This window comes from Eubalaena glacialis, chromosome 7 (genome assembly GCF_028564815.1).
Source record: "Eubalaena glacialis isolate mEubGla1 chromosome 7, mEubGla1.1.hap2.+ XY, whole genome shotgun sequence".
Lineage (NCBI taxonomy): Eukaryota > Metazoa > Chordata > Mammalia > Artiodactyla > Balaenidae > Eubalaena > Eubalaena glacialis.
Genome location: NC_083722.1, coordinates 66,606,566 through 66,629,517, shown reverse-complemented (window position 1 = coordinate 66,629,517; position 22,952 = coordinate 66,606,566). Strand labels below are relative to the sequence as shown.

The 22,952-nt window shown below is 47.6% G+C and overlaps 2 long non-coding RNA genes across 2 annotated transcripts in view; one reads left to right on the top strand and one right to left on the bottom strand.

The window, feature by feature from the left end:
* Positions 1–22,952, bottom strand: part of LOC133094628 (uncharacterized) — a 66,797-nt gene that overhangs the window by 34,589 nt on the left and 9,256 nt on the right. The window lies entirely within an intron of this gene.
* Positions 20,464–22,952, top strand: part of LOC133094627 (uncharacterized) — a 34,436-nt gene continuing 31,947 nt past the window's right edge. The window contains exon 1 of the long non-coding RNA XR_009701483.1: positions 20,464–20,475. This is a non-coding gene — a long non-coding RNA (uncharacterized LOC133094627). The remainder of the gene's footprint in view (positions 20,476–22,952) is intronic.

Sequence of the window (22,952 nt, the reverse complement as noted above, 5' to 3'; positions counted from 1 at the left end):
GATAACAGTGATGCTGCTTGGATCACAGATGACATGTGACCTGCACCCGCCAAGCCTGGGCTCCTCACCATGGCTAGAGTCCAACATTTCGATCCAGTGGCATAAGGAAACAGGCAGAGCTGGGATTCCAGGAGGAAAGGGATTGGAGTGGAAGGAAAGAAGGAGACAGAAAAGTTAAGGAAGAGGAGAGAACAGAAAGAACTTAGGGAAACGGGGAATTCAAAGCCCTTCCTTCTGGAGCCAACTGGCAGCGAGTGCAAGGCAGCTAGAAGCTACAGCAAATGACGTCTTAACTCGCTGTCTACTTGCAAAACAACAAAACAGACCTATTTAGCAGCCGAAGAAATGGCTGCCTTTATCCTGCCTCTGGGGGCTCAGGGATGGAAAAGCTCAGGAGAGAAACACGAGCTGTGGAAGAGTTTCCCAGATGGTGGGGAGACTTGGGCTGGGGCAGAGGAGGCACCCAGTGCAGAGATAGGTCTGATTTGATCAGACCCAGGGGGAACCTGCAAATGTTGGCTGATGTGATGAGGCCATGACACATACAGACAGGCCACAGGGCTTGGGTTCATCCTCCCCAGGCCTCCATCCTGGGCCCTCCTCTTTGCGACCCAAGGCTGGGCCCCGTCACGCACCCCCTCAGGGCTCCCATACTTGCCTCTGGCTCACGCGCTAGCTTTGACCTTGATTCGAACGATGAAAGGCTCTGGGATTGGCTTGTCCAGCTCCCGCATTGTTTTCAGATAGAGAAAGAAGTTAGGAAAGAGCCTTTTCTTGGTCCTCAGCAAGCTTGCTTTTTGTTTCTGTGTGACCTTATTTCCCCGAAGGGTTGGAAAGCCTCAAGGGGCTCTTTGGAGGGTGGGTCAGGCCCTGGAAGGACCTCACTGCCACCCCTTTGTCCCAGATGGAGACCAGGAAGAGTCAGCCTGAGAGCGAGGTCAGTGGGGGGCTGTGTGGGTGGCGGCATTACTGGTCACTGGTCACGCCCACAGGCTGAACTTTGGGCAGATTTGCTTTTTGCTGGGCGCGAGTCAGGCTTCTCAAGATGTTCCACAGCTGGGAGCTCTTAGGTCAGACCAAGGTGAAGCCTCCGAGGAGGGTGGCCAGAGTCTGGCCAATGCTGATGGGCAGAGCAAGCCCCAAATCCAAGGAGATTCTCCTAAGTCTGCCCAGAACAGAAAGAAAAACAACTCAAGAGATCAGAGGAGTAAAGGAAGGCAAGAGTGAGCAGTACAAAGGGATGGGAAGGAAGTTCTGGTTCTGTTGCCCCAGGGGGAGGCAGGAGGGGGTGTTTAAGGAAGCTGCAAATAGATCCGTTCACTGCCCCTTCATCTGGACCGGTGGCTGCGTATCAGAATCACGGGGCAGCTTTGGAAAACTACAGATTCCCAGGCTCTGCCCTCCACCACCCCGGATTTGGCACTGGTACACTGGACAGTCTCCCCAGGCGATCCTAACATGAAGCCAGAATTGCGAATGGTCAGGTGTAGGTCAAGGCTCCTGAAACTTTCATTGCATACTGATCAACCAAGGTCTCATTAAAGTGCAGATTCTGACTTAGCAGATGAGGGACAAGACCTGGGAATCTGCATTTCCAACAAGCTCCAAGGTGATGCTGCTGCTGCTACTCCTGGTGTGGGAACCACTCTGAGAAGCCCGACTGTAAGCTAGACATCTGGGACAAAACCCAAGGAGCCCCAACACCGGAGGTGGACACTGAGGCCGGGAGAGGCCGTGTAGCTCAGGAAAGGGCCAGCCACCAGCTTCTTGACGGGGGGAGGGCAGCACAGCCGGACCTCACACACAGTAGCTTATTTTTTGCTGCTGAAAGGCTCCAGGTGCTCCAGGTTTCCGAGCAGAGTATTGAGATGAAGGAAGAACTGTTCTCTGGGAATGATGAGCCACAAGTGGTCCCTTTATGGCTCAGAAAAGTCCTTTGGACACTCATGCAGAGACAGAGGGGATGAGATTCAGCCACCCAAGTTGTTCCCTTGTGGACCCCTCCCATCTGCTTCAGCCAGGACCAGGGATAGAGCAGGGGAGGGAGGGAGGCAGGGTCTTCAGCCCAGAATGCTCTGGGAAGGGACACCATGGAGCCTAAGTGTGGCGAGTCCTCCCTGTGAAGTAAGGAAGGTTGAAGACCCAGATGCAGAGTCAGTCCCTGTCAAAGGTCATGATTCTAGAACAGGCCAATTCTCCAGGGAGACTCAAACCCTGGCAGCTCTGGGGCCCTGCCCATCCTGCTGCTCCCAGTTGGCCAGTCTCTCTCTCCTGGGTGCCTGGGGCATATGCTAGAGGGAGTCCATGTGATTGGCTCAGCCCTGATGATCTTCCCACTTCATGGGTCAGCCACGAACGATGGGCGAGGCTCCCTTGGGTCCCCCTTCACTGGCCATCCCTGAGGATGGTTGGCAGACATCCCAGCTGACAAGTCTGGCCACACCCTAGGAGCTGGCCAAGGCTCGGCCTGGGCCCTCATGGCCGTAGTCTAAGCAAATTGGGGAGCAAGTGGCTTCACTCCCCCAATGTGGGGCTCAGCAACCCCACCCTCCCTGCGCGTCCCCCATCCAAGCATCTTCGGCGATGTTGGGAGGACTTTGTTCGTCCTGGTATTTTTCCTGTTTGTCCTCAGGTAGAGGTGATAAAAATGCCCCTAAGAAACTTCATGTGAGCAAAGTTATATTCCAAGGCTTTGGGAAGAAAGAAAAGGGGTAAAGAGGAAAGAAAGAGAGATACAGGAAAAAAAAAGGGCTGGAGATTTGTAACAGGCATGCCATTTGTTTGCAATAGGAATGTCAATAATAGAGCTCTTTTGAATAGCTATGTGTTGTTATTCTAGCTAAAATTAATCACCTGGATGACAAAAGTGATGCAGACAAACCGCAGCCTGCCGAGCAAACCTGGAAGCTCACAATCCATCAGGCTGGGAGGACTGAGAGAGTTAACACATGTGAAACCCTGAGACCTGGCCCCGGCCCACTGTGAGTAAACATATCCTCTCGTTTTACAGCTTGGAGATGAAACAGGCTCCTTCTGGTTTCTTTCTATTCCATCACCTGTCTCTGTGGTCACAGCCTATCCTGCCCTTCCTGGGAGGGCAGGTGCCATGTCTCTGAGCCCTGGTCCTCCTCGCCTTCCACCCTGAGCTGAGTTCACTCTCCTTGCCCCCAGCCACCTTCGCCAAGCCAGGAGAGTCCCCAGCCTGCTGTCCCCCTGCCCCAGGATCCAGACATGGATGCTGCTCTGCCCTCTTACCTGCACTACACAGGGCAAGTTATGTGACCTGTGTCTCAGTTTCCTCCTCTGTAAATGGACGTGAAGCACCACCTTGCAAGGGTGATCTAAGGTGTAGTGTCAGGCACCTGAGTGTTATATAATCCTCTGCTACTTTTATTAATAGTATTGTTATCTTCGTGGAAGTTTTCTTAGCTTCTCCAGGGACCAGCTTCTCACCGTTGTTGCTGCCTACATGGCTGACGTGGTCTAGCACATATTCATTCATCAAATTCCTCAAATATTTACCGAGTGCTGACTATGTGCTACACCCTTGGGACATAATGATGTTAGAGATGTCCAGCGGTCCTTTTTATTGAAGTATAGTTGATTTACAATGTTGTATTGGTTTCAGGTATATAGTGACTCAGTAGTTTTACAGATTATACTCCATTACAAGTTATGACAAGATAATGGCTATAATTCCCATCAATATATCCTTGATGCTTATCATTTATACATAGTAGTTTGTATCTGTTAATTCCATACCCCTAATCTGCCCCACCCCCTCCCCTGTCCAGTGGTTTTTTTAATCCATTTCTTTGGGATCCTATTGTCTCCACTTGGTGGTATTGATGCTGGAGTACCATCTACCGCTTTGGGGGCACTTACCCTGTAATTTATATGCACATTTCCTCAGTTATATCCTTACACAACCCTGTGCGCTAAACTTTGCTCCCTTCATTTCCAGCTAAGGACACTGAGGCACATGGAGGTCAGGTAACCTGCCTGCACTCCTACAGTGAGGGTGGCGGCCCTGGGCTTTGAACAGAGGCCTATTTTTACCCTAAGCTCTCCACCATGCTCTGGGAGGCTTTCTTTTGTGGAGCCCACCTCCCTTTTCTGGGGGGCCGCCTTCCCTGGGCACAGTGAGACCCTCCCTCAGTTCTATCCCCGAGAAACTGAAAATCCTTCTGCAGCTTTTAGCCTCAGCCACCAGCAAAACTTCCTGCAACTGGGAGTATCTGCAGTCAGCTCTTTCCGTGGGCCTGTGTGCATTCAGATTTTCTTTGGAGGTGCTGCATGGAAAATATTAGCCCGTGAACTAAACAACTGTTCAGAGATGCCATTCAAAGAGGCACAAGCATTCCAGGAATTGCTGAGTGTGAAAATGGCACACAAGGGTCCAGGTTCCAGGCACAGACTTGGGGACAAAGCAAATACCATGTGTATCCTTGAGCCCACAGATAGCTGTTCTGGGAGTGGGTCATCTGGGAGAATCTCATGACAAATGAAGCCAGAAGATGTTGCTTTTCTGATTTTAGATCAGCTCGGGCACAGAGGGAGAGCATGGGCGGCTGGCCTGGGACCCACCATGTCAGCTCTACCAACCAGGAGAGGCCCCTGCTCACCCTTGAAAATGCACTCGCCTTCGTCACGTACAGAAGGCCCAGACCTACCATCCCTTCCCATTGGTTCTCTTCAGCCCACACACAATGAGCTGAAGTTCTGGGGTGCCCTGCACGGTGCAAGGGCCTGTGGGGGACACAGGAGGTCCAGTGTGGGAGCCCACAGCCTACAAGGTAAACTGGCTCTTTTGTCTATTCTTTTTGTCGTTTGCATATTGGACTTGCAGAATTTTGCAAACTGTAACCACAGTGTTAAAAACATGCCTGCCTTTTAACCCAGCGATTCCAATTTCAGGAATTTAGCTTTAGGAATCAAACACGTGAACCAATTTAGCTACAAGAAGGTTCAGACAATTTTTATTTTAATTAGTTATTTGTTTTTAATAGTAGCCAAGGATTGGAAACAAGCCAGATGACCAACAATAGGAGGTTGGTTACCAAAAGATGGGTATACCACACAGTGGAGTGATATTTGGCCATTAAAATGATTTTGTAAAAGTATATTTACTGAAAGCAGAGTCCAGATGTATTATCAAGTGAAAGGAGCAGTTGTAAAATATGCTATGATCATATGGCATGATCCTGTTGTGTGTGTGTGTGTGTGTGTGTGTGTGTGTGTGCCCGCATACACCTCTCTCTGCACAGCAGTGTCTACACATGCCATGGTGTCCGGTGTTTCATCGTCCTGACAAGAACTGTGCAGGGCCCCTTTGTTCACCACTGGAAGAGGGAATCCCCACTTCCAAGGGGTCTAAAGGGGCCTTTTGTCTTTCAGAAGGTGTGTGTTGGTGGGGGACTGGGGGTGGGGATAGCTTATTTCCCCAAGACGCTTCCATCCAAGTGGAGGCAGCGCCCCTGGTATGACACCCCTGCACTCTCTCCATCCCTCCAGCTACCCCATCCTTGTCACCCTCCCTGGAGAGAGGGGCTTAATCAGATTGTGAGTTTGGAAGCAGAAGCTGGGTGGGAATCGCCCAAACCCTCTTGGGTCTGCTCTCCCATGTGGTAAATCTCACAGGACAGGCCTCTTGGTTATGATGGGGTGAGTGAGATGCCTTATTCTGGGATTCAGTATTTGGAAGGACATGTAGCTGGTACACACCTCTCCAACATCAGTTTTCTCTGTATCAGTGACCTTCTGGTCTTCATCTGCCTTACTATACCTTTGTTTATTTCTCAATTGGAGCAGGACTCAAGTGAGGAAGTAAGAAAGGGGGTGCTATTCGCTGGCCCCCCTCAAACACCTCAACATTCTGGGCCCCTTTTTCAAAACAAGCAATACTATACTGTAAGAAAGGGAGTGAAAGCAACTCCCCCGTCTCACATTTCAGTTCCATCTTCAAATACATCAAGACACCATCTCACCTCACCACCTCCCTTATCCTGCTGGTCCAAATAACTAGCATCTCTCTCTTGGATTATTGCAATAGCCTCATCACAGGTCCCTTGCTCCTACCTTTGCCCGCCTGTAGTTTATCCTCAATGTTCAGTCAGATTGTGTAACTGCTCTGCTCGAATCTCCTAGTAGTGTCCCATCACTAATCAGAGAACAGCCCGATCCTTTTGCTGGCCCTCAAGGCCCTGCACGTTCAGGCTCTGTGACCTCCCTATCTCATCTCCTACACCCCATCTACACTGGCATTCTCTTCCAGTCACACTGACCTCCCTGTTGTTCCCAGCATATGCCTGGCACACTCCTGCCCCAGGGCTTTTGCACGTGCTGTTCCCTCTGCGGGAACACACTTCCCTATTGTCTCCAGATGGCTCAGTTCTTTGTCTCCTTCAGGGTATTGTTTTCAGACTTTCCCTGATCACCCCATTTAAAATTTCAGCCTGCCTAACACTTCCAAAGCCCTTTCCCTGCTGTGATATTTTCATGGCATTTATCCCCAGCTGTCGTACTATTTTTCTTATTTGTTTATTGTCTGTCTCCCCCAATTAGAATGTCAGCTGGACAAGGGCAGAGGTGTTTGTTCTCTCACTGCTATTTCCCCCGCACCTGGAAGAGTGTCTGGCACATCATAAGCATTCAATTAATGCCTGTTGAATGAGTGAATGGATCTAAAAGGTGGGTGACTGAGATAGTTTTAATTTATGGGAAAAATAAAAGAAGTATGATCTACTATGCACCAAAATGTTATGGAGAAATTCACACCAAGTACACACACACACAAAATGAGGCTTCATCAACATTAAAACATTATAGTGGTTTTCTCTGCGTGGGCGGCTGCAGGTAAGTCTCTCTCTCTCTATCATCCTCTCTCTCCAACCACTGCTTCTAATAATCTACAGTAAATATATTGTTTGTGTAATGAAGTAGAAGTAGAGGATTAGTTTTGTGTTTTTTTTTTTAAAGTAGTGCTTGCTGTAAATGATAAGGGGCTCAGAGGCAAGGACTGTGTGTAGGCATACGGGCATTTCTGTGTCCCTCAAATAGAGACTTTCCATAGCCTTAGATGCTCTATCTCTTCCAGGACGGCTAGTTCTCTACTCATCAGGTGCTCTTTTTTCCCCCCCACTTATTATTTATTTATTTATTTTAATTTTTTTTATTTTGCAATTTTTTGGCTGCATTGGGTCTTCGTTGCTGCACACGGGCTTTCTCTCTAGTTGTGGCGAGCGGGGGATACTCTTTGTTGCGGTGTGTGGGCTTCTCATTGTGGTGGCTTCTCTTGTTGCGGAGCACGGGCTCTAGGCATGCGGACTTCAGTAGTTGCGGCGTGTGAGCTCAGTAGTTGTGGCTCATGGGCTCTAGAGCACACGCTCAGTAGTTGTGGCGCATGGGCTTAGTTGCTCCCAGCATGTGGGATCTTCCCGGATCAGGGATCGAACCCGTGTCCCCTGCATTGGCATGTGGATTCTTAACCACTGCACCACCAGGGAAGTCCCTCATCAGGTGTTCTTTATGTGCACCAACTACATAGCCTCTGGCTGTACATGAGAAAGAGGCCCCAGAGTGTTTGGACAAGTGCAGTAGTCAAGCTGCTGTCACCAAGAAAGGAAGATACATAAACACTCGGACAGCCAGTGGATGCCTTGCTTGGCATTCATGAGTAAACAATCATAAATTTCACTGTGTTCTGTGGCTGACAAAGCATTTTCATATACATCATGTTACTTGGATCTTTCCAACAGCTTTGTATGTTACCTGTTATTTCCTTCCCCAAGGAGGCTTAGAGAGTTTAAGTATTTTGTCCAAGATCCCACAGCTGGTTTCTCCCACAAACAGCCAGGAAGTAACAAACAGGAGTATGGTCTGTGGACTTTCCTAAAAGGAGTAGCGTTTGGGATGAGCCGATTATAGCTAAACCCCTGGATTTCTTAGAGGAAACTGAGATGGAGAAGTGCAGTAGGATTTGTCTAGGAAAGGAGATGCAACGACTCTGTTATCCTAGCAGTATGGGAGTGCCTCTTGCGGGGGGGGGGACTACCTTTGTTTGGAAAAAAGACCTTAATAAATACTTGGGGTAGAATGTGAGGTCTTGAAGTTGAAGCCACTCTGCCGTACCAAAAAAAAAAAAAAAAAAAATGTGGGAGGCATTTTTTTAACCACTAGGAGAGTCTGGGAGAGAATAAAGGAAAGAAGAAGGAGCAGGGGAAAGGGCAAGATGGAGAGAGGCGGGAGAGAGCAGGGAAGTGTCAGTGTGCGGTGGCCAGAGGCCGCTTGAGGATTTTGTTGGATTTTGAACTTGTGTTGCTGTGACAGAAATCTGTTCTCATTCTCCCCTTCTAGTCCTTTCACTACTGAAATAGTTGGCAAATTCTGCTCAGCTCACAGATATTTTGTGTGAGAGAGAATCTTGATATACTTGACAAGAGTTGTGGCATGTAACAGCACAGAATAAGGACCATACACATATAAGCAAAAGTCAGGGCAGGGCATGGGAAGACAGAAGAAGCCATGAGCACGTGAGCCCCCTAAGGATGTGCAGAAATCTTGGGGGGTGGCTCTAGGTTTCTAAAGGTCATGAATCTGATTGCTCAAGCCAGCTTTACCTGGATCTCCACCAGGTGGGAGGAGGTAGCTAATAATCTGGGTTACATTCGAAAGGAAAATATTAGGGTTGACATTTAGGGGAAATTTATTTTTCCCTCTAATCAGGTTCCCTTGCTTGAGTCAAAAAGCAAGAATAAATAAGTGGAAAGGACAACAAACTTGTTCCTGCCCCATTTCCTGCCTTTCTTGAGAACAAGGCTTAATGGACCATTTTTCTTTTCTTTACTAGACAATGTCACATGATTAGTCATACAGAAGGTTTATTTACCAGGGCAGATTTTCAGATTCCAAAGAACTTGAAAAATGCTGCACAAGGAAGTAGCATTTGGGTTTATCTATCACTCCCCTGTGAGTTTGGTCAACATGGGTCAGTCTCCCTGTTTGCCCCTGTTTGTTCCCGTAGATTGGCCACTGCCAGCACTGGACATAAGCTGGTATTTTCCACTGTAAACCTTTTCTTCCTCCTAGGATTGGGCTCAGGCACGAGGCTACGCATAGCTCTGACCATATCAGAAGGAACACAAGGTCCAGCCTTTTATATGGAGCATTCCCAGGAGGCAAACCCAGAGGCATTCTCCCCTCTCCTTTCTCATTTCACCCGTCCTTGTCGTCACTCCTCTCCAAGGAGCCTGCAAGAAAGGCCTGTGCCCAGAACAGTCAGGATTTCTACTTCAAGACGTGCCCTGGGACCGTAGTAGGGACCTGGCTTTACACCTTTCCAAATGCGGTCACAGTCATCATCTGACGCCACCCTACAACTGTGATAAGAAACCACTTTCTCCAAGTCTCGTTCCCCATCCTGTAGGGCAGGATCCTGAGGCATCTCAGGGTGGGGATGCTTGGAGATGAAGACACCGAGGAAGCTGACCTGCCACCTTGGCCAATGGCACCTGCTTTACTTCCACCATAATCGGCGCATCAGAAGAGCAGCCTCAGGCAGGTGCCCAGAATTGGGGGAATTTCTCTCAAAGAGGATCACCCTCTGACCAACCAATATAATATCTATCTATCTCCACTCTTCTTCGAAGCTGCATTTCTCAGCACAAACCCACAAACTGGCAGGTGAGTTTGACCATCTGTCTCTAGGGATTTTGATTCCCATTCATCAGTCCCTCAAAGCCTCATTCAATTATTTCAATCTTAAAAAGCATTTGAATGTCTATCCATGCATTAATTCATTCGGCATGGAATTGCCTGATGTTATGAGGCACGTGGTGGAGCCGGTGGGCTGGGCACTGAGGAGAAGGCTGTGCCGCCCACCGGAGGCTTAGGGGCTTGTAGAGGGTGGAGGGCATTGAACAAGCCCGTGGGGGTGGGGACACGGGAGGGGCTCTGACAGCTGTAGGAGCGGGTCTGCGTGTGTGAGCGAGGGGCTTCCTGAGGGCAGGGTGTCCTCCCTGCCGTGTGCCCCTCCTCCCTCTGTCCCTCTCTGTTTCTCTCTGTGCCCATCTCCCTTCTTGTTCCCTTTTCCCTTCCTCCTCTGTTACCCAGTGACCATTTGTCCCCTTGCTCCGATCTCCCCACTTCACACAAAAAATGTTGTCCCTCCTCTGATTCTCTTTTCTCACCCCGCCCCCATCTTTCCCACACATCAGCCAGTCCCTCCAAACCAATAGAAATTCTCCCCAATCAGAGGCAAGGAGGAAGCATCCATCCCAAAAAGGCAAGGAACAGAACCAGCGTGGAGAACCAGAATCATGTCAGACATTTCCCAGGGGAGAGGAAAAGGCCATAGATGATAACAAAAATGTTGCTCGCTGCCATGACAACCGCAGCCAGTCAGCCACAGTACCAAGGGTTTGGAGGCAACAGAATCAATTGCATGTTTATTTCCCCAGCATGACCAGTATCCCTAAGGAAGAGGAAGCCAAGAAGGAGATGCCTTCAGTCCTCTGCCTGTCACCTGCCAGAGAACCAGGATGCTTGGTGGGGTTGGCCTTCCTTTCTCCAAACTGCCATCAGTTGTGATGTCACTGTCAGCTGTGCCCGGTGTGTAACTTTTCATCTGTATCAATCAGCATTGAGAGTCCGCTGGGTGCCCAGGTCGGGAGGCTTGGCCCCAGGCTCGTGTAAGTAGCCCCTGTCTCGAGGCACAGGAAGAGCCACAGCCAGCATCGGTGGGGTGGCCACAGGGCCCAGAAGGCTCAGTGCCAAAATGTTACCCAGATTATGTTTGCGGACGGGAAGGTGGGAGGTGGAGCCCCACATAACAAAACAGGAAGCAGCATCATTATTAAGAATAAAGCCTAAACTCAACAATGGGAAACAGAATAATCAATAGATCCCCTTTCCCGGCTGCAGCCCACATCACACAGCTGAAGATTTAAAGGGCCAGTTAAGAAAAGGCCATGAGGGGATCATTTGGCATTTCTGTCCCAGGTCGTTTACGAATATGGACACGAATGTCCTCAAGCTGCATTGTGAGCTAAGCCGGCCACAGAGTCAGAGGCAGGCTGTTTCTGAGGGAGTGGTGATGCCCTCTCCAGAGAAGCTGTCACCTGCTCTGAGGCTGTCAGCAGGTCCAGCAGCACATGAGGGCCCTGGATATCTGATCTCTGATTGCTTCTGCACTGTTAGGATGACAGAGGAGGCTGAAGGGCGACTGGGCATTCTCTCCCCACCATATTCCTCCCCACCTCCGCAGGCATCATGCGGCTTTCAAGGGTCTCTGCGCTAGCATAATATTGCCAAGTGCCAGGCATCTCAAATTGTGTGAGATATTAGCGGAAGTATAAAAAATATTGCCTGCCATAAGGAAGCTCCTTTAAGAGAATCCGTCTGTGCTGGGCATTGGGGAAGGGGGAAGGAGGCAGTGGAGATAGATCGCACTGCCGCTGCCCATTCTATTAAATATGATGCGTGGTTCAGAGCCACACGGGCATTTGTGAATCCCATTCCTCTGTTGGCTAAATGGAGCTCGATTTGTATGTGGATCAAAGAAAAGCTACTTATCCCTACTGGATATCTCCTTCTAACTCACTGGCATTGTTCAGCAGGGAAAGGTGAAACAAAGGCTGAATTTATTCACAGACAGGAGCTTCAAAGCCCAAACATCAAGGAAATAGCTCAAAACTTCAAAAAACAGCTCTGACCTAAGTTCTCCAACATTTTATATTTTCAAAAATCATAAGAAACAGATGAACTATCCAAAAAGAGCAAATTTCACTTCAATTTCCATTTAAATGCCTCAAAGCAAAAAAATCCAAGAGTTCTGTCTCTTTTTGCACTGCTGTCAGCCAGGCTGGGAGCCCCTCATATTCTCTTCTCTTATTTTTCCACCTTGTGGTGAAGGTCTACCTTCCAAACTGGTGAGGACTGAGGTTAATCAATATGGCAGTTGCTCAATGCTTCAGCATAAGAGAAGTTGAACATTTACATCCAAACACCTCAGATTTACCACACCACCACGTGGATCCAGAAACAAACAAAACAAAACAAAAACTGGCTTTAAAACAAATGCCATTAGAAAACAGTTTCTTTAAGAGTTATACATACACCTATCATATGTTCTATCCCTAATTACTTATCCAAGAAAAAAGAAGGCACATGTCTATATAAAGACTTTTACATAAATGTTCATAAGAGCTTTATTTGTAATAGCTAAAATTGAAACAATCAAAATGTCCATCAATAATGAATAAGTAAATATGGTATAAACAAAATAACCAAACAGATTGTGGTATATCCATACAATGGAATACTACTCAGCAATGAAAAAGGGAGAAACTGGTGATACAAACAACAAGGTGCATGAATCAAAATAATTATGCTGATTGAAAGGAGCCAGACAAAAAGGAATTTATATAAAACTTTAGAACATGCAAACTAATCTGTCATGACTAAAAGCAGATCAGTGGTTGTCTGGGAGGAAGGGTCCAGGGAACCAGAAGGACAGATTGCAAAAGGGGCATGAAGAAACTTTTGGAGTGATGGATATGTCCATTGTCTTGAATGTGGTGATAGTTTCATGTGTATACATCAATACATATGTCAAGACTTGTCCATTTTATACTTTAAATGTATATATATACATATATATATGTATATATATGTATATATTATGCTTCAATAAAGCTGTTTAAAAAGTCAAAGAAAACATATGCCATGATGCATTAACAGGGACTAGATATATACCCCTCCTTAAATAACTAGAAAACCAGAAAAAATATATGAGACAACAATTTCAACATTGGACAACAGTCAAGGTAGGATTGTGAAGGAAAATAAGCAAGATGGGTCTTGCAGTGGCACCAGCTCACCGTCTAGAGAGAACCCAGATGGTGGGCTTGTGGACTTGAGGAGACAGAGTTCAGAGTTGTGGGAGACCAAGGAAGTTCACGTTTTCAGGGCAGAATGCCAGAGTGAAGGGAGTTCTACACACAGAGAAAAACTCCAGACACTGTCAGGTTAGAAACCTTGTCTTTGATATCTGATCATCACCTGCATGTGAAAAAGTTCCTTGAGGCAGAAAAAAGAACCCCATAAAAGGAGCAGCTGGAACAATTCCTGGAGTTCTTACAGGGCTAGAAAACGTTGGTATTTTCATCAGCCGAAGTGCAGACCCTGGAACACATGGGTTGTGTCCCAGAAGGGTATTGCCTTAATCACAGGGCTAAATTAGTCCTAGACTAAAGGTTGTTCTGGACATAGCATAACAAAGTTTAAAAACAAGCCCTGAAAAGATTAAACTGTTTCCAAGTAACTGTGTGCCAGAGCAAAGTCCAACACTCTCTCAAGGAATAAAACAAAATCTGATACCTAATACTGTAAAATGTCCATTACCTAGCATCGAACAGAAAATTACCAGGCGTGCAAAACAGCAGGAAAATATGACTTATAACTGGGAGTAAAATAAAACAGAAATATGCCCAGAAATGGCAGAGATGATGGAACTAGTAGGCAAGGATATTAAAATTGCTGTGATAAATCTTATAAATATATTCAAGGATGTTAAAGGAAAACACAAACTCAGTTATGAGAGTAATAGAAGACATAAAAGAAAACCCAAATGGAACATCTGGAGGTGGAAAATACAATAGCTGAAAAACAAATAAATTGTGAACAAAAATCATCATCTCATTGTTAGTGGAACTCACTTTCAGGCTGTCAAGTGATAACTGAATCATCACTTCCTTGGAGATGCCTCCCTGGCTGAAACAAACTCAGTATTCTGTGTTCGCACAGTGCTTCAACCTCCTCTTCAAAGTACTTGCCATGGTTGTAATATTTCCATTATTTGTGAGACTACCCAATGTCTGTCGTCCCTACACTGTAAGGTCCATGAGAACAGAAGCATGTTTTTGCTTACCTGTTCACCAGTGCCCAGAACAGTGCCAGGCTTCAGGAAAGCACTCAATAAATATATCATGAATGAATGAATGAACTGCTCTCATCAGCTTTGCACTGGATTCATTCAGCAGCTCTTATTTAAAGCATCACCTCTGACTGCCTTGATCAGTGTAGTGACCCAGGTTGACCACGGGCTGCGATTCTCACATGGCTTCGTAAAATGTGCTTCCTGCAGGCACTGTTTAGTGTGAACAGATGATTCTCTGAGTGACCTGGAGTGAGTTACTTAATGTTGCCGACCTTTGGTTTCCTCAGCTATTGAATGAGGATGTTGAAACAGATGATCTCTAAGAACTCCCTCAGCTCTGATGTCCCAGGATGCTGTTATGGTCCAGTCTCCAAAGATGTTCTTCCTCCCTACAGGGTCCTCACCTCCTAGTCCCCATGCCCTTGGATATGCTCTCCCTGCCTTGAATCGGGACTTCCTGTGTGACCAATAGTGTAGGATGCAGAGAACAGTGTGTGACTTCTGAAGCAAAGTCATAAAGGGCATTGTGGCTTCTGCTCTGGTCTCTTGGATAGCCAGCCACCATGTCATGAGAACACTCAAGTAGCCCCTGGGGAGAGGTCCTCATGGAGAGGAACTAAGGCCTCCTGCCAACAGCTGTGCGAACAAACCATCTTGGAGACAGATCCTCCAGCCCCAGTCAGACCTTCAGCTGACTGCAGCCCAGCCAACATCTGACCTTAACTTCATGAGAGATTGGAGCCCGATGCACCCAACCAGGCTGCTCCCGAGTTCCTGACCCAGAGAAGCTGTGAGAGATACTAATTGTTTACTGTTGGGTTTTGTTTTGTTTTGTTTTGTTTTTTGAGGGGATAAACATTTGCCATTTATTTATCTGACAAAAGGCTCTTATCTAGGATATGTAACTCACGGCCATAAATTGATAAAAATACCAGCAATCCACCAGGAAAACATCGGCAGAAGATTCGACCAGGCACTTCACAAAAAAGATAACCAAATGGGAATAAGTATCTGAAAAGGTGCTCCACATCACCACCCATGAGGAAAAGGCAAGGCAAAACCGCAATGAGATGCCACCACACATACACAACAATGGCTAAAATCAAAACCCTGACAATGTGTACTGTTGTTTCAGACCACTAAGTTTTGTGGTAATTTGTTATGCAGCGATAGATAACTAGTACACTGGTACTGAAAGCTGTCCCTCCTTCACTCTTTCATTACTTCTGTGAAGAAAACACTAACTCATTGCACAAGTGAAATCTCCAAAACGGACATCTTTCCCAGTTTGGAGACCAAGCTGTGGGCCTGGAATCTTGATCAAAAGTCTCAAGAAATACAGAAGCCCCTCTTTTCTTCATTTGTCCCCCACAGATCTGATGCCACCCTGTCTTCACTAAACTGCCCCCCCCGCCCCACTCTTTTCCTTCTTTTTTTCACCAGCCATTTTTTACTCAGTTTCAACAATTTCACTCCCACTCTGCATATGATTTTCTAGGTGACCTTGGGATACAGGTCCTGCTATCCTGAATGACTTTCCCAAGTTCCATAATCAGTTTTGAATGTCCTCACAGTACCTGTGGGCACATAGCAGGTGTTGAACAAGTATTATTATTTACTGCCTTGGTCCAGAAAGCTGACCCTGAAAAAGCATTAAGGTTCTAATGATTTGGTTAGAAGGTGCAAACCCAGGGCGATGGAGGTGGAAACAAGGAAGTGAGACAAGAAGTCACGTGCTGCCATGTAACATGTTACCGTGGTGGCCTTGTTTCACCGTGAGCTCCCCTGAGCAGTGAGGGGGCACCGGGTTTACTCAGTATGGAGCTTCTCTAGAAAGGCTGCAAGAAGGAATCATGACCCAGTGTCATTCACGGGAGAACGGAACGTGGAGGAATTTATCTGCCCTGCTCCTACCTTCTACCTCCTAGGTTAACATTCACCCCAAGGGGAGTGAGCTCCCTTGCATTATCCAGCCCCTGATACCTGCCCATGAAGCCAGATTCCGTGCCCTATGGTGAGAGATTTCATCTGCGTTCAAGGTGAAGGGCATCCAGGGGCAGGTGGGACACCAGCTGAGAGAGAGAACAGTCATGGAGGAACTTATGAAGATACACAGGATGGGTATCTCATATAGTTACCTTCTTGGCCCCTTTTCTAATTCCTTAGATACTAGCTTGCCAGCACAGCTGTAGGAAGGCCTGGCTTCTCGTTTTGACTGCATCAGTTCCTCAAATGTGTGATGTGGGCAGAGATACAGTGTGGCTGCATATTAATGGGAGCTGACCCTTGCAGGCTTCAAGACAGATGGACACACTCAAATCCTGGCACCCTAAAATGCGAGACTTCTTTCTGCAGCCGGCTGGAAGGAAGATCTTGTCTCTCAGCTGAGGGGGTCTCTGAGATAGTAACACCCACCAGTTTAGAAAATGCAATTTAATTGAGTAAAACTGGAGTTTTTGAGCAGTCCCTGGGCTGTTTTAGACAAATTAAGAGGCCCTAAAGCACCCATTTTTTTTTTTTTTTTTTTTGCTAGAAAGAGAGGTGTTTCCTCCCAACAGTTCTTCAAACTTCTTCTTAGAATCAACCCCCAGAAACTGGCTGCAAGCAGTAGATGGAGGCCCCATGAGTCCCTCAGAATCCCAGTGTGCCAAGAGGCCCAGTCGGGCTCTCATTAACAGATGAGGATGGGTGGATGGATGGGTGGGTTGCTGGGTGGGTAAATGAATAGATGAGGTTTGTAAAAACCTAAGAGGCGTTGTCCAGGCACCTAACACCCTCAATGCCCCCTTTCCAGCAGGCAATCGATGAAATCACTGCTGTGGGTTTTTACTGTCTGAGTCTCTCCACCATGCATTTTTCCTGTCCCTGAGAGAGCCACCCTCTCCAGTCCCCCACCCTCTGGCTTGTTATCAGCTCCATGCTGTCTCTTTGCATTAAAGTGACGAGAAACAGCACAAAGCTGCCGACAGGAGTCTGGAGCTGTAATTTGCACTGACATTCACTGGCGTTATCCACTTATTGCCTGGTAAGCCAAATAGGAGATTTGTCTGATTTTGATCCCAGGAAGAGAAATAACAGCCCTGCTCTGCTCCTGCCATTTAAAGCAAAGCACCAGGCCGGTCCTCGGGCCTGAGTCCTGGCTGGCAACTCCCACCTTCGTGATGCGGGTGGAACTGCCTTTCAGATCTGACATGTGGCAAACACTGGATGGTTGGGGAGGGGGGAGGCCATGCCATCCTCTCCGCTGGTGACAGTACTGACCACAGGTTGCCAAGGGTCCTTAAAGGAGCCTCCGGGGGATTTAAGTGCCCCTGGGAAGTCAGACCCCAGCTGAAAATACCGCAGCAGCTCTCCTCTGCCTCCCCAGCCCCTGCCTTTAAACTCTCCCGGCTGTAAGAGAAATGAGGCTGAATGAGAGGCTCGTGAAAAGAGCACCAAGTAGTCGGCCTGTGGGCACGGCCCACTACATAATTTACAAAATGAAAATGGGGGGCCCCTTGTTCAAAAAAGCAGGAAAAGTGTCGTTAAAGGTACTAACATATAAGGCCTTTTCCCTTTCTTTGGTGGTCTCTCTCTGATTTGTCATAGTATTTTTTATTTGCTATGTAGTGCTGTTCCAAGTATAAGTAGATAAATAAATATTATTTATTAGCACGATCTTTACCCTTCATCTCTAGATTATACAAGGACAGTTTTAAATGCACATGGAAGAGCCTTTAACTCAGATGTGGAATCACCAAAGTGACACAATTCGTATTTCCTAACTCGTATATTCATCTCTAGTTCATCGCTACCAGAACAGTGGAAATGCTGCATCGACCTGTTCTTATTTCACTTCTTGATATACAGACTTTTTACCAACATTCTCCTCCTTCATCTTACTGACGAGTAAGGGAGGACTGAAGGGAAAAGAAACCGTGGTTGCCCTTTCCTTCCTTCTATGTCATCATTTTCAGTGTAAATAGTCAATACAGGGAAGTAACGTTAAGAATGTGGTAGAGTGCCTTGACCTTTCTTAGAACACGATCGTCTTCTTTCTGCATTTAAGGCAAGTTGTGGAGTGCCTACAGTGGCCAGGCGTGTCCAAATGCTCTGTATGCTTGAACTCATTGGATCTTCTTGACAACCCCACACGGCAGGTAGGTTACTTATATTTTTCAGAAAATAATTGGAGGCACTGGGAGGTTAAATGACTTGCCCAGGAACATGCCACTGGCAGAGCCGAGTTGCAGGCACGAGGGGTCTGGCCCTGGAGTCCCAGCCCCGCCCACTAGGGTCTCCTGCTGCTCAGGACAGATCAAGGAAAGATCTGGGGGGGAGTCGCACCCTTCTCTTTACCCGTGCGTCTGTCAGGTCTATGTACCAGGGCTGGGGATTGGGGTGGGGGTGGGGGACAGGGAGCTTCTTTCCCTTCAAGTGTGAATCCATAACTTCACTTCTTTAAAATGTTACCTTTGCTCAAGCCCAGATCAAGGGGCTTACTGACATTTTAAAGATGATGAGGGGGGTGAAATTCACAGTGGGGTGAAGTTCACAGTGGGATGCCCTGGAGTCTGCTGGATCCAGATAAGTTGGGGGAGGGCAGCTGGGGGTCTGAGGAAGCCCCTTCCTCCCAGCTGTTGTTGGACTCGGGAGTGGGGGAGTTGGCATGGGAACCAGTCAGTGAAGCCCTGGCTTGGTTTCCCTCATGCCTCAGTGAAAGGCGCGAGTGTGCACACACGACCCAGCTCTGCCTCCGGCCACATGCTTAGAAACCGTGTCCTTTCATCCCCAGTCTCCTCTTTCTCGAAGTGACTCAAAAGTGTTCCCCACCCGCTGCCTGGAAAGGCATTGCCCGGCAGGTTCACCGGGTCAGAGGAAAAGCCCTTGGCATCCGGAACACCGGCCCGCAGACGTCAGCAGGGAGCAAGGACGGCCAGGAGGAGGGAAGTGATAACTCCCTGTCGGGCTTGGGGCTTGTGTCGGTAGGAAAGGGCAGGGAGGGCGGGGAGGGCCGGGGTCATGGAGCAGAATGAAGGGTCGGGGAGCGCACAGAGGAGGGAGGTGCAGCGTCAGATGGGCACTTTGCCCAAGGTCCCTGGGAGATGGAAGGAGCCCTGCGATGCCCAGTGGTTTTACAGCGGCCCTAAATGCTTCATCATCACCCAGCCATCCAGTCCTGTTCAGTCATCTTTATGACATCTTTATAGCAAAGCTAGTTACCTTTGCCCCAAGTAGCGTGTGCTCTCTGGTTAGCCATCCAAACGGGGTTATGTCAGATGGGAGCCATGTCTCCCCTCTCTTAGCACGCAGGTTATGGGGCAGAAACCCCCAGTCCCGCCTGCCATAAAGACTTCTGTATCTGGTGCATTGATACACAGTTGGAGGTTTGTTCCCTAAACATTCCTGCAGACACGAACTTAAATGTCCCATCATTTAGGAATTAAAAACAAAAAGTACAATCATCCCTCAGTATCCATGGGGGATTGGTTCCAGGACCCTGCGGACATCACACTCTATAGATGCTCAAGTCCCTTCTGTAAAATGATGTAGGACTGGGGCCCTCCGTATCCACAGGTTCCTCATCCCCTGAATCTGGGATTGGGGATGGGGAGCCCACAGTACAGAGGACCGACTGTACAACATAACAGGCTATTGACTCCTACAGACTGGATGCCTGGACCTGGAGAAAGGACATCAGTGAAGGGAAGCTATGGCTTAAAGCGATGTTTTCACAATTCTGATAGCAGTTTCTTTCCACTGTTGGTTTTTCCTTTTCCCAGAACGCAGAGGGCTTTGTCTGCTTTTCTCCATCTTTGCTCTGTGTTGTCCAGTGCCTTTAGGGGAATCTTACTGATCAGCAACAGTTGGGGGGGGGGCGCGGTGGGCAGAACTCTCTTTCCTCTCCTGTTTCCTTTTTTGGGTTGTAATGCTCTATTTCTCTCTGGATATATTGTTTGGAGACCATCAGGCATGTGTTTGATGCATGACGCAAATGTCATATGGTGGTGTTAACGTCACACAGTTGACAAAAGAAGACGAGGAAAAGGATCCCAGCAGATGGTTCGGTATTACATTTCATACTACACACAGTCCATTCCTGACGGCCCAAAGCAAACAGCAGTCACTCTGTCAGTGAAAAAGATGCAAGTTTTTCTCTTGTCTCAAGTGAGAATTCCCCATATGGCTATTTTACAGTCCTTACTCACTTCTCAGGAAATTTGCTTTTTCTTGGTTCTCTTTTTTTCTCCTCAAAAATGCTGATGGTCCCAGGGCTTAGGGACAATAATTGTTGCTCCTTTTCAACATAAAAGTCAGGATCCTTTGTTACAAAGCAGGTTTTGTGGCCCAGAGAAAGCTGGGCAGACATGATCTCTGCTAAAGAGCAGAGGAAAATAATTCGCTCCCCGGTTGTCACGTTTGGCCAATTTGAGTGAGAAAAGGGGGCTTGTGGGTGTAAGAGCATATGAAACCACACAATTATGGTCTCTCACTTTTCTTTTTATTGGCAGGCAAAAGAGACCCCAATATGTCAGACAGTGCTGGACCTTGACGGGAAGGTCAGTAAAAAAATTTAAGCTGTTTTCTCCTTTTGTTTTCTGTTATCTTGTGTTAACTGTTTCTTCATAGTTATCTGTTAATATTATTTTAAGTCTCCAGCAAAGATTCTGACACTATGATGATACAGTTATGTTTATAAAATACTGGGGACCTGCTCTCATCCTGGCTTGCTGATTTCCAGGTTTCTTCTGGCTTTAACACAGGAGAGCTGGGGTGTTGAATGCCCAGCAGTTGGAGGTTGACCCCTGGCTGGCTGACCCCCATCCCTGAGTTAATCTCCACCAGCCACCCATCAGTTTGGAAGCATCACTTGGCAGTATGGCCACCGCGGACCATTCCTTTCAAGTTGTTGTGGGTTGCCATGGAAACAAAGATGTCTTAACGTTAAAAGTAATTTGGTCCTTAATGGAAACGGTCTCTCTCTAAAGGAAAGTTAACTCGGGAACCATTAGAGTCATGCCCAGTCACTGGCCCCACTGTGCACCCCTGTCCTACTTTCTTCTGGCCTAGAGGTCTTAATTTTGATGATGTATGAGGTGTCAGCCGGAAGATCTTGTGCTCTGCTGCGAAGCACTATAAAAAGGCAGATGTATGACTGTGTCATCCACAAATACCCTAGAAAGTTAAGTGTTAAACCAATGTTAATAATAAATGTTTTCTTCTGAAGTAGGTTACGGCAGTATCACCGGAGCCCTTTAAAATGTAACGAACCAATAAAATCTCAGGGAGCTGAGGGACACCTAACCCTGCCATCGTCCCTATAGTACAGTCAGGAAAGTTATTAAATGCCATCCCATCTGGTCTGCGTCTGCCTGAAACCCTTGGATGGAAAGAGGAACAGTCCCTCCAAACATCTGAGCTTGATCTCTGCAAATGAGAAATCTTGAGACCAGAAAGCCCCAGGGAATGCAGAAATGACTCTTTAAAAGTCGTTTTGAGGAAACATGGCCACTGACCCATCACACTGACTCAGCCTCCCTGCCCCTACCATTTTGCTAATGGGCTCCCTTGATTTAAATGGAAGGAAGCGAAGAAACACTCTCTGATCTAGGTCCTGCCTGATCTCCCATTGCTGGATGCTGCCTTGATCATTTAGCAAGCACTGGTCTTGACTTCTGGCTCCTGCAGGGGCTTGTCTGAAGGTAGTCCCCAGGTGTGGAGCCTGGAAGAAGAACTGCATGCTTGTGTGCATAATTTGAAGCTTACTTCGCAGGGACCCATAGTTGTGCTGTCTTTGCTCAGGAAAATTCTAAGCTGAAATTCTGTATTCCAGCCCCTGTGGATATAAAGTCCTAACTCTTCCTCATCTTCTCCTGCTCCTCAGCCAATAGTAAGATTGGTGGTTGTTGCTATTGTTGTTTTCTTCTAGGAGGTCCTTCCTGGTTTAAGAAAAAGAGTCAGCATCACTGAGAAGATGAGTCAAAATGCTCCAGTGTCAAGCTGGGTTCCCCAGAAGCAGACTCTGAGGGAAGATTCTAGTGAAAGTGACTCATTAGGAAGTGTTCCATAGGGTGGGGAAACAGGACTGGGAAGGGAAGGAGGACGTGATGTCAAGCCACATCCCTGGGAGGGTAATGCTGGCACAGTCCCTCAGGGGCACGGTGTAGGTGACACCTAAACGTCCCCATTGGGGATGAGGGAGTTGGAGAGTTTATAGCCCTCTCATCGGTTAAGGGCCGCAGGGGCAGGACATACAGGGAATGCAGCCAAGGCAGTTCCAGGTGCCCGTGGTCCATCCTCTGACACACATGCAGGTGCTGCTGGGAGTGGAAGCCTCAGGAGAGACCTCATGCTCAGAAATGCTAAACAATCTGAGATGTTGACATAGGACCGACAGTCACTGCCACACACCCCACATACAGGAAAATAAAACAAAGAAAGGAACTCAAGGTTTACTTCCAGGTTCATTGACTTGTTTGTCACTCATTCAGTCATTCAACAAACATTATTGAGCACCTGCTATATTCGTCATTGTGCTAAATGCTGGGGCTTTAAAAAAAAAAAAAGGAGGAGGAGGAGGAGGTAGCACTGATCTCGTACCTGAGAGGCTAAGAGTGTAATAGGGTGGGGTGGGGGAATATGAACCTAATGTCCATCACCCGCTCAGGTTTGGACCCAACTAGTCCTAACTTCTGTCTGGGTCTGTCCCACCTCAAAGGAGCTCTCTGTATAATGGCATAATCCAGGGGCTACAGGGCTACGCTGCTTCATGTGACTATGGCACCCGGCGATACCTGGATGAAAAGCACAACATGAGTGTGACGTATTATTAGTAATAAAAGTGGCATTTAGTGGGCTTCCCTGGTGGTGCAGTGGATAGGAGTCTGCCTGCCAATGCAGGGGACATGGGTTCGAGCCCTGGTCCGGGAAGATCCCACATGCCACGGAGCAACTAAGCCCGTGGCACCATGGCTGCTGAGCCTGGGGTCTGAAGCCCACAAGCCACAACTACTGAGCCCGCGCCACAACTACTGAA